Genomic DNA, 11712 nt, shown 5'->3' on the forward strand with positions numbered 1-11712 from the left:
ACCCCTCCCCATCTTGTGTAACTTGTTCCCCACTTTGACTTTCTGGGCCCTATCCCTCCAAGAACCATCCCCTTTCAATACCCAGAACTCCCCAAACCCAGCCCCTGTCTATACCACGGTTCCTCTCATCTGCCTCTGACCCCTCTTCCATTTTTCTCTCTCATCCCTGTCCCCTCACCTCCATCCACCTTCTCCTAACTTCCACAACCCCACCTACCCTCTACTGACTCTCTCAACCTTTCTGCACATTCTGATCTGGCCTTGAGTTCCTGCCCCCTCTCCCTCCTGCCTTGTTTCCCTCGGGGCTAGAACATCTGCAGCTTCATAAGCAATAAGCAGCTGTATGAAGCCATTTCCTACAGCAGCTACTCCCTTGGAAATAACACGTACAACCTTTGCTCCTTCCTTAAATCCATCCTTCAGGCACAGAGGGGACTTAACCCTCCCTCCACCCCTGGGAATTTCTCTCTGAGTCCCAGGCTCAGGTCCCACCCCCACTCCAGAATCCCAGCCCCCCAGAGAGCCTGAGTCACACCCGTGGGAGGGGCAGATTCCCAGGCATCACAGTCACAGATGTGAGACATCAGTCCACCCAGTCTGATATCTCTGTCCCTTCTCCCTAGGATTTCTAGGCAGGAAACCCCCTTCCCTCAAATTTTCCCTTACTCCTGGTATCCTGACCCTGCTCCCTCTACCTCCCAGGACATGGATGTAAACACTATCTACGGGTAGGAAACCATCAGAAAAATCCAGTCCAACCTGCTGGGCGAGGTGGAAGCAGCCTGCAGTGTGACTGGGAGGGGCCGGGGACCCTGGTGGCTCATTATCTCCTGTCTCTCCCAGATTTCAGGCCCTTGCTGGGGATCAACATGTAGATCATCCTCCATGGGTGTCTCCATTATGTTTTTTTCAACACCACCAAGCAATTCTCCAACATCAGCTGGGTGCCCTACAATTCGACTCAATTCTGACACTATCTACCTGGAGAATAGCATCAGATCCCACGGATTAAGGACTCAGTCCCACAAGACTGCCCCCCCACTTCAGATGCCAATCATAAGTCCAGGTTTTTACCTGTGCTTCTGACCAACTGGCTATTAATTGGATGTTCCCATGCCCTCCCTCCTTGGTTTGATTAATTTGCTAGAGTGGCTCAGAGAACTTAGGAAACCAGTTTACTTACTAGATTACCAGTTTATTACTAAGGATATTAAAAGATATGAATGAATAGCCAGGTGAAGAGATACATAGGTTGAGGTCCAGGAGGGTCCTGAACGCAGGAGCTTCCCTCCGTGTGGAGTTTGGAATACACCACCTTCTGCCCTGTGGATTCATTCTTGTTCACCAACCTGGAAGCTCTCCAAATCCAGTCCTTTGGGGTTTTTATGGAGACCTCTTTACATAGACATGATTGATTAAATCATTGGCTGTTGGAAATGGATTCAACCTCCAGTCCCTCTCCCTTCCCCAGAGGTCAGGGGGTGGAAGTGAAAGTTCCAACCCTCTGCTCACTTAGGTTAATTCCCCTGGCAACCAGCCCCAACCTTAGGTACTTTCCAAAAGTCACTTCATTAACATAAACTGGTGTAGCTGGAAGGGGTTTGTTATGAATATCAAGACACGTTTCTCAAGACACATTTATTACTCAGGAAGCTCAAAATGTTTTAGGAGCTCTGTGCCAGAAATGGAGACGAAGACCAACTGAATATTTCTTATTATAAATCACAAAATCACAGCATCAAAAACCCATGCTGGAATCCTTTTCTGAGTAGGTTGAGAGTGAGAAGGATAGGTTTGGGGGGCAGCTGTAGGTGGGCAGCCTGGCCCAGGCTTAGGTAGAAGCAGGCCCACAGTGACAGCAGTCAGGACCCCCAGCTGATGAACAGATGCTTGGGAGGAAGGCACAACTATTAGGTTTGAGTCTTGCTTCCACCTCTATGGAGCTGCATCTTAGACACGCTTAACTTAGGCCCAGTACAGCCATCTGCACTCAGCAAAGACGATTCCATTTCAAACAACTGGCAGGGTAAGACGGGAGATGGCATCTCAGTTACACTGAGTGTGAATTCAGTGATTCAAGCACTTTTCACACAACATGGACTCTAAAAGCAAGCCAATTTCCCAACCTGGTGCTCGACCATTGAAATGGCAATTGGTTCCAAACTGGCTGAGGTCAGCTCTGCCTTATTTTATGGATGATTTAAAGAATTTTCATGTTTTGAATAAATGATTCAATTTTTTTAATATGATTCAATTTTTAAAATTTATTTATTTTATTTTTTATTTATTGGCTGCATTGGATCGTCGTTGCCTTGTGCAGCCTTTCTGTATTTGCAGCGAGCAGGGGCTACTCTTCGTTGCGGTGCACTGGCTTCTCAGTGCGGTGTCTTCTCTTGTTGCGGAGCATGGGCTCTAGGCGCGCGGGCTTCAGTAGTTGTGGCTCGCAGGCTCTAGAGCACAGGCTCTGTAGTTGTGGCGCATGGGCTTAGTTGCTCCAAGGCATGTGGGATCTTCCCGGACCAGGGCTCGAACCCGTGTCCCCTGCCTTGGCAGGCGGATTCTTAACCACTGCGCCACCAGGAAAGCCCATGATTCAATTTTTGACCTATGTGTTTACTTTAAAATCTAATCCCTTTGTGTGATATAATTCTGTTGTACTTACTTTGTGACCCTTTCTCTGTCATTTATCCTCTGAGCTTCAGTCTCCTCCTGTGTAAAACAGAGTTAGAGAAACTGACTTTAGAGATTCCTAAGGTTCTTAACTATTAGTGCCCTCCAAACGACATGTATAGTATTTACAACTTACAAGTAATTTCTTCCACATTTATTCTCTCTATTAATCCTCAAAACTGTTCTATAAGGTAGATAATATTCCTTTTCCTCTTTTGTGGCTGAGGAAATTGAGGCTCAAAGAGGTTAAAAAAGTTATTCAGGGTTGCACAGACAATAGGTGGTAAAGGCAGGATTAAATCCTTGTGAGTTCTTATCCAGCGTGTCTCCAGGTACCTTTCCAACAGTTGGGAGGAATGCCTGAGATCAGCGGGCAGGCAGGCTCTCTTGAAGGGTTGGGGCTAATTAAAACGGAAGGGTGCTGTATTTTCACACATACCTTCTTTGCTTTATAAGTTTCAGTGCTCTTGATCCTTTGTTCATGTGCCTGTTTTTCCTAAGCACTAGGTTAAACTCCTGCTGGTAGGGCAATCCACTCATGGCTGGGGGTCCTATCCTTGAGCTGAGAGGGGTTCCCCAGGTCCACACGGGAAAGGAAAGGGTGCTGGCCTAAAGCCTGTCTCCTTTCTAGTCCCACCTCTCTCACCTGCTAGCCAAGGCTCCAGCTTGCCTGTTTGCAGCTTAGTTTTCTCTGTAATATGGGCATTGTAACTGCTGCTGTGTGGGCTTCAGAGGGTAGGAGGATGAGATGAAATGACCGACAGGGAGGTGACAGGGAGGTGCTTTGAGGTGTGAAATGCTCTTCCAGTGTGTGTGTGTGTTTGTGTGTGTTAGGGAGGAGGTTATCCAAGGAGTCCCCAGGATCGTAGCCCCAGCTTAGCCTGGCAGAGCAGTTCCTCCGTAGGCTGAGGTTAAAGCCAGGTCCTCTTCCCCTATCAACACCAGAGCCTGGGTCCTGTTTGTTGTTCTTGGCTGCTCTCCTAGCAACCAAAGTGTTGAAGAAGGTATTGCCAAGCAATGGGGACCTTGCCTCTCAGCTCACTAGGAAGAGGGGTCAGAGCTTCAGACCCTGGGCAGCAACCTTACAGCATCCTGCACAAGTTCAGGGAGCTCTGCCAGCAAGTGCAAGTTCATAGCTCGACCTCAGCCTTAGCCTGATAAAGGAGACTCCCGAGACCTTCAGTACTTTACTGCTATCCTGAGTTTGATCCAGAAAAGACAGCCTCCACCCAAGCTATACACTCTGTCCTTAGGGAGACCTGATGAGGGAGACCTGACCTCATTCTTGGGCTTTCTAGGGCTGCAGTAACAAATTGCCAGAAACTTGGTGGCTTTAAACAACAGAAATTTATTCTTTCACGGTTCTGGAGGTCAGAAGTTCAAAACTTAGGTGTCCACAAGGCTGGTTTGCTCTGGAAGCTCTGCGGAGAATCCATTCCGTGCCTCTTTCCTAGCTTCTGGGGGCTGGCAGCACTCCTTGGCATTCCTTGGCTTGTAGACCCATCACTCCAGTCTCTGCTTCTGTCTTCAAGTGACCTTCTCCTTCTGTGTCTCTGTGCTGTCTCCTGTTCTGTCTTATAAGAATACTCATTCTTGGATTTAAGACCCACTCTAGTCCAGGATGATCTCCTTTTGAGATCCTTACCTTAATTAAATCTGCAAGGTTTTCCCTTATGCAAAATAAGGTCACATTCTGAGGTTCTGAGTGCACATATCTTTTGAGGGCCATGATTCAACCCACTACATGGGCCTCCAATTTGATGGGGGAACCTTAAGCCCACTCTTGGAGAGTCATTGACTCCGAGAGGAGAAATCTGTCCCTACTTAAAGAAGATTCTCTTTTTCTTTAGCCACACCTTGTGTGGCTTATGGGATCTTAATTCCCCAACCGGGGCTTGAACCTGCGCCCTTGACAGTGAAAGCATGGAGTCCTAACCACTGGAAAACCAGGGAATTCCCAAAGAAGCCCCTTTATGATGGGGAATTTGATTCCCAGCCTGGTCCCAAAGAGCCTTTAAATTGAGACAGGCACACAAATGTTGGTAGCAGGGAAGGGTCAGCATTGGCAGAATACAGACCACTGTTCTCTAGGACAATGTGAGGGTGTTGTGTCCCTCACATGAGGATTTGGAGAGGGAGTGAGGGGGTGTTTCTGCCTACAGAAGGCAAGTGAGGCAAGCAAGGCACATGGTCTTAGTCTTTGCCTACCCCCTTTTGCTTCCTCCAGCTTCCAGATGTTAATGAGCTGATATCACTGTTAAATCCTTTTTTGAGGGGACGTCTCTGGTGGTCCAGTGATTAGGAATCTGCCTTCCAATGCAGGTGATACAGGTTCAATTCCTGGTCGGGGAATGAAGATCCCGCATGCCTTGGGGCAACTAAGCTGTGTGCTCTGGAGCCCGTGCACCACAACTAGAGAAGCCTGCGCACTGCAATGAAGACCCGGTGCAGCCAAAACAAACAAATAAATAAATACTTTTTGGGAAAACGAACCCCTATATGATCATCAACAAACTAGAACTGTTCCCAAGGATGGCAGCTGTCTTATTAATGCTGGGGGAGCCATTAGGGTTAAGCCCCCAGAAGGGTCTTTTTGCCAAACCAAGCTAGCTCCCTTTGCCCTGTTTCTTTCTTACTTGCAAGGACCTAGCCATTCAGCTGGGTTCTTTTCTTTCCCTTCCCACTCTGGGGATCCTCTTCCTGAACGGAGAGCCATACAAGCCCTGCAGCTGGTACTACCTCATGTCTTCTTTCTTCCTTCCTACAAACTGCAAGAGCCTCAGGCTGCTTGTTACCCATTCAGTCTCTGGGGATCCTCACGCCTCTAGATTGGATGCTGAGTGGGGCACCAGCTCTCCTCACACCTCTTTGCCTCCTCTGTTAAGATCTCCCTAAAGGGCTTCCCTAATGGCTCAAAGGTTAAGAATCCGTCGGCCAATGAAGGGGACACGGGTTCGAGTCCTGAGATGTGAAGATCCCACATGCCACAGAGCAACTAAACCCATGCACCACAACTACTGAGCCTGAGCTCTAGAGCTGCAAGCCACAACTACTGAGCCTACATGCCACAGCTACCGAAGCCCACGAGCCTAGAGCCCATGCTTCACAACAAGAGAAACCACCACGAGAAGCCAGTGCACCTCAACGAAGAGTAGCCCCTGCTCACCACAACTAGAGAAAGCCCCTGTGCAGCAACGAAGACCCAACGCAGCCAAGAATGAATGAATGAATGAATGAATGAATAAATAAATAAATAAATAATTTTCATAAAGACAATTGCAAGGTAACTTTTCCTTTCAAAGGTTTTACAGCTGATCACCATGTGGAAAGAGGCCCAAAAGTCTGAGGAAAGTTTGAAAATTTTGGAAACTTCTGCCAACACTTGTCCATGGAATGAGAGGGCAGCCAGCCTCTCCTCTTAGATCTGGCCTGAAGACACCAACCAGGGCACCCATTCATGTTCCCCTTTGCCTCTGTATGGCTGCAGTTGAGCATCTCCCATTTGGTTTTTCTCATCTCTATATTCCCTCAACTTCATGCAGGAATAGCCCCTTTATGGAATGGTTTTTTAGGAGAGTCACCAAAGAGTTCCCAGTAGGGTCAGCTCCTAATCCCCCCTTTCCTAGAATTAGTCGCATGGATTTTGGGTTAGAGAAACTTGGAACACCAGTAGGGGACCCACAGTCTCTCCATGGTATCTCAGAAAGAGTGGTACCCCCCAGCTCCAGATCCTTCTTTTGTACTATCACTCCATTTCCAACAACCCACCCAGATGTGAATACCCAGGTGGAGGATATTGGGATGTCAACAGAGTTTATAATACAGAAGATTTGTTGAATTCAACTTTTAAGAATTTCAGTGTATTGTTGGACTCAGTGGGTTTGACCATCAATACACAGAAGCTCAGAATCCATTACTTTGAGAGACAAGGGTGAGAGATGTAAGGAATGAAAAGAGATGACCAGAGCTCGACAGGATGGTGATGGTGAATTGAAGCTGGGCACAGAGATGGGAGAGGCAGGGCAGACTTGGGACAGACTGAAAACTGCTCCCTCTTTTTCTTTTCTTTTCTTTTCTTTTTTTTAATTTTCTAGTAGCTACATTTATTTATTTATTTGTTTTAAATTTATTTGTTAAAAAATTTGTTTATTTATTTTGGGTGTGTTGGGTCTTCGTTGCTGCGTGCAGGCTTTCTCTAGTTGTGGCGAGCGGGGGCTACTCTTCGTTGTGGTGCGCAGGCTTCTCAGTGTAGTGTCTTCTCTTGTTGTGGAGCACAGGCTCTAGGTTCACGGGCTTCAGCAGTTGTAGCATGTGGGCTTCAATAGTTGTGGCTCACAGGCTCTAGAGTGCAGGCTCAGTAGTTGTGGCGTATGGGCTTAGTTGCTCCGAGGTGTGGGATCTTCCTGACCCAGGGATCACATCTGTGACCACTGCATTGGTGGATTTTTAACCACTGCACTACCAGAGGAGTACCCCCTCTTCTTCTTTTCTTTCTTCTTTTGCCCCAAATTTTATGATTTTATTAACACAAACAAAATATGTGCACGAGCTGTCTATTCATTTTCTTCGCTGCACAGCCTGGCATTGGGATTGGTGACTCTGATGGCCAGCTGGGCTGCTCTTTCCACAAGGGCTTTGCAGTTCTTAGAGGAGAAGTTGTAAGCAATCTCTGCAGAGTAAGATTTGTTGCACATCAGCAGCACGTCAAGCTCCTTGGTAGTGGGCCAGGAATACCCTGAAGCCGGTGGGCAGCATGTGCTTTGTTTTCTTGTTGCCCCCGTAACCTATGCTGGGCATCAAGATCTGGCCCTTGAATCTCCTGGGCACCTTATTGTCAATGCCTCTGGGTTTCTGCCAGTGCTGCTTAATTCTGACATATCAGTCTGACTGGTGTCAGATGAACTTCTTGGTCCTCTTTTTGACAATCTTGGGCTTCACGAGGGGGCTGAAGGTGGCCATGATGCCTAGTAGGAGATGGCTGCCACCTCCGTAGGTAGTGCCGAGGAAGAAGAGCTCCCTCTTGTTTTCTTGATGGTTCCTCGGCCATTCCCACCTGCATGACCCCTTGGAACTCTGCTTCCAAAAATCTATTCACAGGGGAAGAAGTGGGTTAACCACAGATTCTCCTCCTGGCTTTCCCTCATGCCAAGCGTGGGAGCCCTCTTTGAGTTAAGGGTCTGACTGATATAATTAAGGGGATGATGGACATGGCTAACAAAATTGACACAGAGTCAAGAGATTACTCCCAGGTCCAGTTAAGCTTGTCATTAAAAACATACCTCTTCAGGGTCTCATTAGTGAGATCTTCTGGGAAGGTGCTGCTTTCTGTAAGGAGAAACTATATCTTTTATTGGAGAAACTAGAAAGGTTTAGGAAATCCAACCAGTGTTCCCCACTCTGTTTCTCTGACTCTTCTTCTCTGGTTTGATCCCTTTTGGTCATCTGCTTCCAAACTTTCTACTCTGGAGCCATTCCATTCCCTTCTTTTGAAGCAGCCATTCCCTTATACCCCATAAAGCCCACTTTCTGCTCTTTTCTTCCCAACATTCACAGGGGAGACCTACTCGCTGGGGAACTCACTAGTGCCTGACCAGTTGGTGGAGGGAGGATGTGGGTCACTGATGTGTCCATCCTCCCTCTCCTAGGCTTCTCGTAAATTGCCTATTGCCCATCCTGACCCTCCACTATCTCCAAGGGGCTATGAGAACAATGAGCCAATCTAGTCAGTGATGAGCAGTCACTCGATGTCCCCTCTGGATAACTCTCCAGTGATATCTAGGTCAGTGTCCCCCTGCCTTGGCCCAGGACACTGACCTGGCTATGCGTGGGTCCCCTCTGCCTCTGTACCTCCAATCAGCCTTCCCTTTCCTTCTTCCACTGTAGACTTCCCACCCCCAGCATCAGGGCTCTGTCCACCTATGCTGGGGAAGCCCCGTCCCCTAATTCTGAGTCCCTAGGCTGCTCCTGGAGCCCGTGTGGGGTGGTTAAGGGTGGGACAGTGCCCACTTTTCCCTGGTACAAAACAAAAATAATAGAGACTTTGAGAAGAGTGTGTGTCACCTTGGGATGTGAGTGGCTGCCAAAGCCTGAGGACCTGAAACGTATGAAAGACCTGGACAGTCTGCTCCTCCAGAACCTTTAGCTCAGCGAGGCCCAGATGAGGTGGACTGACCTCATTCTTGGTGAAGCCCACACCCGCAACTCCCCCTTCCTCAGCTCTTCACAGCCCCTTCCTTTTCCCTTTATTTCCCAGGTAATGGAAACCTCTGGGAGGCCAAATCTAGACTAGCTGTCCCACTGGCTCCATGCTCTGGCTATAATTCTGATGAGAGGTTCCAAGGGACCCCTCTCTGCTCTGTCCTCCATCCTCTAGCAGTCACACTTGAGAGCATCCTCTGCTCTCCAGAGCGAGAGCATTTCCCTGCCTCCTCCAGGCCCCTCTCCCAGTTCCCATCTGTCTGTCTCCTCTCTCTTCTCCTGGCCCAACCTTATCCTCTTACTCATCTCTCTGCCTCTGTCTTTCCTCACCTTTGTTCTTGCTCCTGTGTGGTGACCTTTGGAGCCAGGCCCAGGCTCTCCCTCTGGCAACTAGAGGAGAAACCACTCCAAGGCTTCTGCCCACAACTGGTGAGTGACCCTGATCACTCAGCCCAAACCTCACAGTCTGATTCAGCCTCCCTCCCCATCTGAATTTTTGTTTACCAGCAGGAATGGGGATGCATGCAGTAATAGTGTAAGCAGTTTACAGTTCACATGGTCCATTAGCCTTGAAATTGTGATTCTCAACAAGTTTTATATTTGAGAGGATTCACCTTCATTTCACATTTTGTGCATAAAGTGAGACTTTATTGATTTTGAATAAAGCCTGGCATCTTAGTCCTATATTTCAAATTTATATAAAATATGACCTCACTCTGCCTTCCCAGAAAACTCTGCTGTGTCCTCAACTTCCTCCTCAGTTGGATCAAATTATCCAGATCAGTTTGGTAGCTGGGGCAGAGTTCTAAACCTGGAGAGGAAGCATCCAGGAAGCTCAGGTCCCTCTTTCTTCTGGGTGATACTATCCTAGTACAAAACCAGGGTCACTTCCCCTTTCCATGATTTTGCTCCCTGAATTCTACCCTGACCTCCTCTTTCTCCTCCTCTTTTGCCCTCAGAGAACCTTAATTTACCACCTTCAAAGGCTTCTTCAATCGCGGTCAAGAAATGGGCAAGTGTGTGTATGAAGGTAATGGGTGGAGCTGGCTGTGATGGGAGTAACCACCAGGGGGAGCCTGTGCCTAAGAAGAGATTGAGTGGGGCCCTGGGGAGCCACTCCGAGGATTTTTCTTCCTCTTTTTCCAGTGAGGGCAGTGAGGGTTTCAGGCATCCCAGCCTGAGGTGCCTCCCTCTGGAGCTGGGGGTCTAGAGCTGCCCCCTCCCCACTCTCTGACTCCCTCTCTTTCCCTGACCACCAAGGGAAAGTGTGAACCAAATTCTGGTACATTTGTACAATGTGGAACACTTCCTAAGGACAAGTTCCCTGACGGCTGGGTCAGGGTATGTGAGGCAAGCAGAGTGGTTTGGATACTGCTCAGTCTGGCCACCAATTTCCTGCAGGAGAAAGCGGTGGGCTTTGATCTCTGGTCTTTGCAGGTTGGAGAAGACTTGGGTTGCTGTAATCCTGTGTTCCAGTCATTGGGTGGCATAGAAACTGTGCTCTGTGTCTAAACAGTGAATCCCCTGGAGAGGGAAGGGAATGTGGGTGGGCAGTAGGGAGATGAAAAAGGGAAGATTGGGCTCCATGGCCATATGGGCAGGTAGAGGAGCCTCAGGATTTGCTTCCTCTCCTTTGTCCAGACTGCATTCTGGTTTGCCTAGCTCAGCTTCACCTTCAAGCTTTCCAGAGACTACTGCCAAGTGAACTTGAGAGTAATATGCTCCAGAAATGAGGCATACCTGTGGAAATGCATCTACCCACTGGCCTAAGATCCTCTCCTTCACCTACCCAGGGACCTCAGGCTTTCCTACCACCTCCTGCCCAGGGACCTTGGACCTGGGACCCTGTTCACGGCTCAAAACCTTCAGCTCCAGAACTTCCCCTTTTACCCAGGCACCCAAGATCGAGGACCTCACCTCCTAGATCTCCCATTTCCCTGGGTCACAACAACCTGTCTAGAGAACCCTCTCTACTTTCTGATCCTAGAATACTCCCTGCCAACCAAAGACCTCAGACTTGGGATCTCCACTCGCCTATTTGGAGCCCTCTGACTCAGGAAGACCACATTGGGCCAGCTCTCTGACGGTCCTCTCACATACTCCAGCAGAACCCAGACACACAATGATATCTACACTCCGGAGCTGTTCTCCAAAGTCCTGAGACAAGGTTGGGGGTCACTTCACCCCCCTCATTGGAGCTGGGGCACGAGCAAGGACAAGGGCAATCAAGCACCACGTCTGTAAGAGCAGGTGACAGTTCCCACCCAAGCCCACCTGCTCCCCTCAGCGCGGCCAGGCTGCGGGGCTCCACTACTTGTGAGTGGCCCTGAGGAAATTCCTTGAGCCAAACAATTCCAAGGAAAAACCTGGCCCCTTTCTTTTGCCCATGCCCCAGGGACCCACTGAGTACAATTCTTTTCCCTCTGAGCACAGAAAGAGGCCCAAGCCAATCTCAGGCTGAGAAGAAACAACCATGAGGGACTTCTCTGGCGGTCCAGTGGTTGGCACCTTGTGCTTCCAATGCAGGGGGTGTGGGTTCTATCCCTTGTTGGGGAGCTAAGATCCCACAAGCCACGTGGTGTGGCCAGAAACAACAGAAACAAAAAGAACAACCATGACTCAGCAGGGTCATGAACAGGAAGCAGATTCCTGCTTTTGTCCTTCCCCATCTTCCCACAGAGGGGCATAATGGGCCTGGCCTCCAGATTAAAGAGGAGGACAAGCCCCACCCAAACCAGGGAGGGGCTGAGGTGGAGGCTGAGGGATGACCTGTACATAGTTCTGGGCCTCTGGGAGGAGAAGCTTACGGGTCAGTCGTTTGATTCCTGGTGTTGGTAGACAACC

General features: G+C 48.9%; 1 pseudogene; it reads right to left on the bottom strand.

Annotated features, from left to right (window-relative positions):
* Positions 1-7223: 7223 nt before the first annotated feature.
* On the bottom strand, positions 7224-7629 carry LOC130854447 (60S ribosomal protein L32-like; annotated as a pseudogene).
* Between the last annotated feature and the right edge of the window lie 4083 nt (positions 7630-11712).

This window comes from Hippopotamus amphibius, chromosome 5 (assembly GCF_030028045.1).
Source record: "Hippopotamus amphibius kiboko isolate mHipAmp2 chromosome 5, mHipAmp2.hap2, whole genome shotgun sequence".
Classification (NCBI taxonomy): domain Eukaryota; kingdom Metazoa; phylum Chordata; class Mammalia; order Artiodactyla; family Hippopotamidae; genus Hippopotamus; species Hippopotamus amphibius.